Here is a 6166-nt window from a genome sequence, read left to right on the forward strand (position 1 = left end):
TGGTCGGATCTCATGCAGGAGGAGATCAGGAGGAGCACTCGAGATGGTTCTTCATCAAAGAATGATGATGAAGAAAATGTGGCCTTAACAAGTAAGGAAAGTAAGGGAAAGGGAAGGCTTCCCATTCCAAATCGAATTCTTCTCATGTAGGGAAGAAGGGTGACAAATCTAAAGTGAGATGCTTTAATTGTCACAAGATGGGACATTATGCAACTAATTGCCCATTGAATAAGTCCAAGAAGGGATCCACAAAACAATCGGAAGGTGAGGCATTAGCCTCTTAGTTTGAAATGGAATTTACCCTCATTGCATGTATGGTTTCATCGATGGTGGGTTGTGTTTGGTATCTTGACAGTGGAGCCTCATTCCACATGACTGACGATAAAATTTTATTTAGTACCTTGGAGGAGAAAGACCTCAAGATGTGCATAGAGATGGTTGATGACAAAAAGTACAGTGTTTCAGGAGTGGGCACGGTTGCTTTTGAGAGGGATCATGGAGCTCCTCTCACCTTGATAAATGTGAAGTATGTGCCCAGACTAAAGAAGAACATGGTATTGGTCGTGATGTTGGAGGAAAAAGGCTACGATGTTGTCTTCAATAAAGGAAAGGCATTCCTAAGACACATAGCCATGGGTAATACCAAGAGGATTGGGATTCGAGTGAAGAATCTCTATAAATTAGAGGTAGATGATTGTGTTGCATTGAGTTCGAAAGCAGAATTGGTGCAAAGCCAAGACGTTGGTGAGTTATGGCACAGGCGATTGGGCCATTTTCATCATGGGGCCTTGAAGATAATGCAACAAATATCTACAGGACTTCCCCAAGGTAAACTTGAGCAAGTTGACACATGCAAAGGTTGTACCTTGGGAAAGTAAGCCAAGTCTTCCTTTCATGATTGAGACAATCGAGCAGAAGCGATCTCAGAGCAATTTTATACTAATTTGTGTGGACCATTCTTGATGGCATCCATAGTGAAGCAAAGGTATTATGTGATTTTCATTGATGATTATTCTTGTAAATGCTGGATTTATTTCTTGCAGAAGAAGGATCAAACATTCTCAAAGTTTTGTGAGTTCAAATATTTGGTTGAGAAAGAATTGGGGAAGAAAATCAAGGCCTTGAGAAGTGATAACAGTGGAGAATGTGTTTCTCAAGAGTTTAAGGACTTCTGTGCAGTGAAAGGAATTAAACGAAAGTTGATAGCACCTTATAACCCATAGCAAAATGGGGTGGTCGAGAGGAAGAACAAAACAATTGTAGGGGAAGCATGGGCGATGCTGCATGACCAAGTCCTACCACTTCATTTGTGGGCTGAGACATGCAACACAATAGTCTATTTGTAGAATAGAAGCCCGCATTGCATACTTGGGATGAAAACACCAGAGGAAGCTTTCTCCAGTAAGAGACAAGATGTGGGTCACTTTAGGATCTTTGGATCATCAATATATTGCCATGTGACAAAGCATGCACGGAAGAAGCTTGATCCAACAGCTAAGTTGGGGATACTTGTGGGGTACACTAATATACCCCACAAATATTGGGTGTACTTGCCTACCAGTCAAAGGACAGTGGTTCACATATATCTCGATTTTGATGAGCAGAAGGCCATGCGAGTTTCCCTTAAGAGGGAGAGCCAACTACAGGCTGTGGAGGAATTGTTGGTTCTTAAGGAGGAGGAGCCTCAGACTAATGCGAAGAAGCCACATGCAGAGGTTCCAAGAGTGGAAACATCCACTCCAACAAAGTCTTCCAAAGATGGATGGAAGTGCACAAGAGAAGCTAAAAAATTGTTGTCAGATGCGAGAGAGAATGTGGGAGAACCATCTTCTCAACCCAGATAGAGGAGGTCACCTGAGAGGTACATTGGATACATGGACCTTGTTGGGGAATGTGTTGAGACTGAGCCATATTCCTTTGAGGAAGTAGTGCAGTAGTAGATTTGGGTTGATGCTATGGTGGAGGAGTATGACTCCATAGTTCAAAACAATGTTTGGGATGTGGTTCCAATATCGGAGAACAATTCAGTTGTGAGTTCCCATTGGATTTTCAAGGTAAAGAAAAATGTTGATGGTAGTGTGGAGAAACATAAGATAAGATTTGTTGCCCATGGTTTCTCACAGATCAAGGGGATCGACTATGATGAGACTTTTGCTCCTATAGCAAGGTACTCATCTATCATATCGATGCTGGAACTATCAGCACAGATGGGTTGGAAGATCCATTAGATGGATGTGAAGATTGCATTCCTCAATGGAAGGATTGAGGAAGAGGCATACATAGAGTAGCCAATAGGTTTTGAGACCTTAGATTGTGAGTTGCATGTGTGCCGACTCAAGAGAGCTTTGTATGGGCTGAAGCAAGCACCTCATGCTTAGTACACCAAGATCAACAACTACTTCACCGGGTTAGGCTTCATAAAGAGTGAAGTGGATGCAAACCTGTACCACATCATGGTGAAAGGTAAGCAGTTGATCATTGTACTTTATGTTGATGATCTCATATTGACAGGTGATGATCAATTGATCATGTCTTGCAAGGAGGAACCTGCAAGAGAATTCGAAATGAAAGACATGGGTCTCATGCATTACTTCCTTAGCATGGAAGTATGGCAGAAGGATGGGGAGTTGTTTGTGTCTCAGGGCAAGTATGCCAATGAGATACTTAGGATATTCCACATGGAGAAGTGCAAGCCCATGCAGACTCCTCTAGAAGGTAATTGGAGTAAGGAGGATGATACTTCAGGAGAAGTAGTAGAAGCTACTGTGTATAGGCAGCTAGTGGGTTCACTGATGTACTTAGTGAAAACACGACCAGATTTGTGCTATGCGGTGAACCAACTGAGTCAAGCTATGGTTTAGCCTACCAATATGTTTTAGAAGGTGGTAAAGCATGTATTGAGATACCTCAAAGGAACATCTCAGTATGGATTATGGTATAGATGGAAAGAGAGAGTGAAGCCACAGGGCTTCACTAATGTAGATTGGGTAGGGAGTCCATCAAATCAGAAGAGCACATCAGGTGGAATTTTCAACCTTGGGTCGGCAACAGTTTCTTGGTACAGCAGGAAATAGAGGTCAGTTGCACTCAGCACGGTAGAGGCTAAATACATGGTTGCAAGTCAAGCAACATGTGAGGCCATCTGGATGCAGAAAATTTTAGTTAGTTTGTTTGATCAGAGGATGGATCCAACTATGATCTATTGTGATAATCAATGTTGTATCAAACTCTCTGAGAATCCAGTATTTCATGACAGGTCTAGGCACATCAACATTCAGTATCATCATCTCAAAGATTGTGTGGTGAGGAGGGTCATGTTGTTGCAGTATATTTCGACCGAGGAGCAAGATGTTGACATTTTGACTAAGGCGTTGTCGATGTGTAAATTCGTGTTCCATAGATATAGGATTGAGGTGGAAAATAATCCCTTTCTTGTTGAGAGGGAGTGTTGAAATGTGGCAACAAGAATATTCTAATTTTAATTTGTCCTTGAATTAAAATTGAGAATTAATATTTGAATTTAGTCACACCAGCTGCTTGAAAATTAATTAATTAATTCATCTTGGATTAATTAGTTGGATAAATTCAAGATAGAAGTCTTTGTGAAGTCATGCAACAATTATCCCTTAAATTAAGAAGATAAGGATCAGTGGTAAATAGTTAGCTTAGTTAACTAAGTTATGTCTAGTTAAATTAGTTCCAAACAGTTTAAGGAACTAATTGCGAGTTCAATCATGTAATGCATGCATGCATCAAACTAGTGTACTCCAGATAACTAAAGATTCTCTCATAAATAACTCATGCATGTCTATTCAAAGAAAGATCCAGCTGAGATTAAAGACAGGGGAAGTGTACTATTAGTTGTAGTAATTTTCCTATAAGGAAAACTCTTGCATGCATAAGGAATTCATTCCTTGAGATTTGCATAGTTTTACAGGGTGTAAGATCAATGTGAGTGATCAGTATTACACATGGTAACAGTAGGATCATCCAGGAAAAACTATGCTAGGAAATAGGAGCTTGGAGGGCAATGTGAAGGACTTAATGAGAAGTCTATTTTACCTGTGAGCATCTGTGAAGATTGTATTGAGAGCTGGCTAGCTATGAGATATAAAGTTGTGTGTAATCCTGAGATATTTCCACTTGTATGATAATATAGATAGTGGGGTTTTTAGTTGTGGATTTCCCTAGAGTATTATTCTGTGTTTCATGTGCATTAATTCTACTTCTGGTCATATGTGTTCTACTTGATCTTGCTCAAATCTATTAAGTTTCCACAAGTTTGATTGTAGAAGTAGATTGAAGTATTTTTCTTTAGCTATATTGCATTATCATGTTAATCCACAGTAAGAATTTTCTGCAGAGAAGTGAGGCAAGAGTGTGGAATCCTGTACCAGAGACAATGATCCATGGTACAATATGATTTACAATGATTTTCTTGTACTTGAAAGAACACCCAATCACACTATGAACTACAACCTAACTATGAAATCATCCTGTTATAGAAATATTTGGGCACTGCAATCCCAATCTTATATGTCAATAAACTAGGGCTCTTTAACCACTAAAAATGTTGTTTCATACCCTAAAGGATCATAGTCAATTGATTACATCATTCCCCAAAAGTTCCACCTGAAAAACCATCCAAAACTGGTCAAAACAGGACCATACTGACTGCTCCACTGTCAGGGTGTGATGCATACTGACTCCTACACTAGCCATGTGCGATGCATATTGATGAGGCCTTCTGTAGGGTGCGATGGGCGAGGATGGAAAAATGTCTGAGATAGTTTGCTAAGTGGATGCTCATGGAATATTTAAGAAAATTCTCTTATGACACTTGCCTCTCTGAATTCGCCTAGGGATGAGTAAGAGATCCAAGAAATCTCCAAGTGGAACCAAAAACAACAAGTGGAATGACACTAATCAAAACCCCAAAGATGACTCACACCCTTGCACACATCTATAAATGGATCCCTCATCTGAGAGATCTAGAGGCTGGAATTTTGTAATTTGCAAGGAAGTGCTGATAGGTTGTGATTGAGAAAGAGCATTGTATTGTTGGTGTGATCTTGCTTTTCATGAGGTGAAAAGGGATTTGATGCTGGGAGGGTGATGCAAGATCAGACATTTGGGTTGTAATTCTGCCTTCTATTTTAATAAAGTTCTTTGAGTTTTCTTCCATATAACTGTGCAATTTGTGAATGTTATTGTTCATGAATGCCATTGTATGTTCATTACATCTCTGATCCTGTAATTGTTATGATATAATAGAACTAGATGCTTTGAAGGTGTTTTGTTACTATGTTTCTATAGGTATTCTTTAAGCGGGATAACTAGGAGAGAAGTTGCATGTTCTGTCAAGGGGGAGAGAGATCAAGCAAGGAGTCAAGCAGAAGATCCAAGTTGGTTCCTTTGCCTCTCTCTTATCTATCATACATAGAATAAATCCCAAATTTCTTTTATTGTTTGTTTTTAGGATAGCTACCAATCCTAAAGGGTTAGTCGATCGAAAAGACACTAGTTATCCTGGAAACAAAATGGCGACTCCACTGGGGATCAAATAGATGTTTGTTTTTTATTGTTGTTTGCTTTATAAACTATAGACGGAGCTTGAAGTTAGCCAGATAGCCTTCGAACTGCTCTTGATCTGCAAGTGCATAGTAGATGAATGCTGCTTCAGTCAATCTCCAGTTTAGTTTATGAATTGAACATTTGACTTAAAAGCATTCTAGATGCCCTTTTGGTAGCTCAGTAACCTCCCAAGATCATTCCTCTATACTTTGCTCTTTACTGTCCATCATAGCTCAGCTTAAATCACTGAAATCAGCTGCAAATTTGAGCCAAAACCCACCTCAGTTGCACTCCCTGGCCCATCGCACTGTCTGTCACTGTCAACCAGTATGCATTGCACCTCCCGAGCCTAAAAAGTGCAATTCATCCCTGTTTCTGTGAAGCCCAGGTGTGATGACTGACTGAGCCTATTTCCCTTCTTGAAATTTGGGTTTTTTGTCCTTGTTTTCAGCTCTGTTTAGTTGATTTGCTGCTTATGAACAGTGCCTCATTATTGAAGCCTGCTTGCATTACATAGATCAGCCTCCATTGGTTAGGATTAGTAAATGTTTTTATGTATTTGTCTATCATTTACAATCCTTTGTCAAAAATT

The sequence above is a fragment of the Pinus tabuliformis genome, chromosome J (assembly GCF_031772625.1).
Source record: "Pinus tabuliformis cultivar Carrire ecotype Pingquan chromosome J, CPIR1, whole genome shotgun sequence".
Taxonomy (NCBI): domain Eukaryota; kingdom Viridiplantae; phylum Streptophyta; class Pinopsida; order Pinales; family Pinaceae; genus Pinus; species Pinus tabuliformis.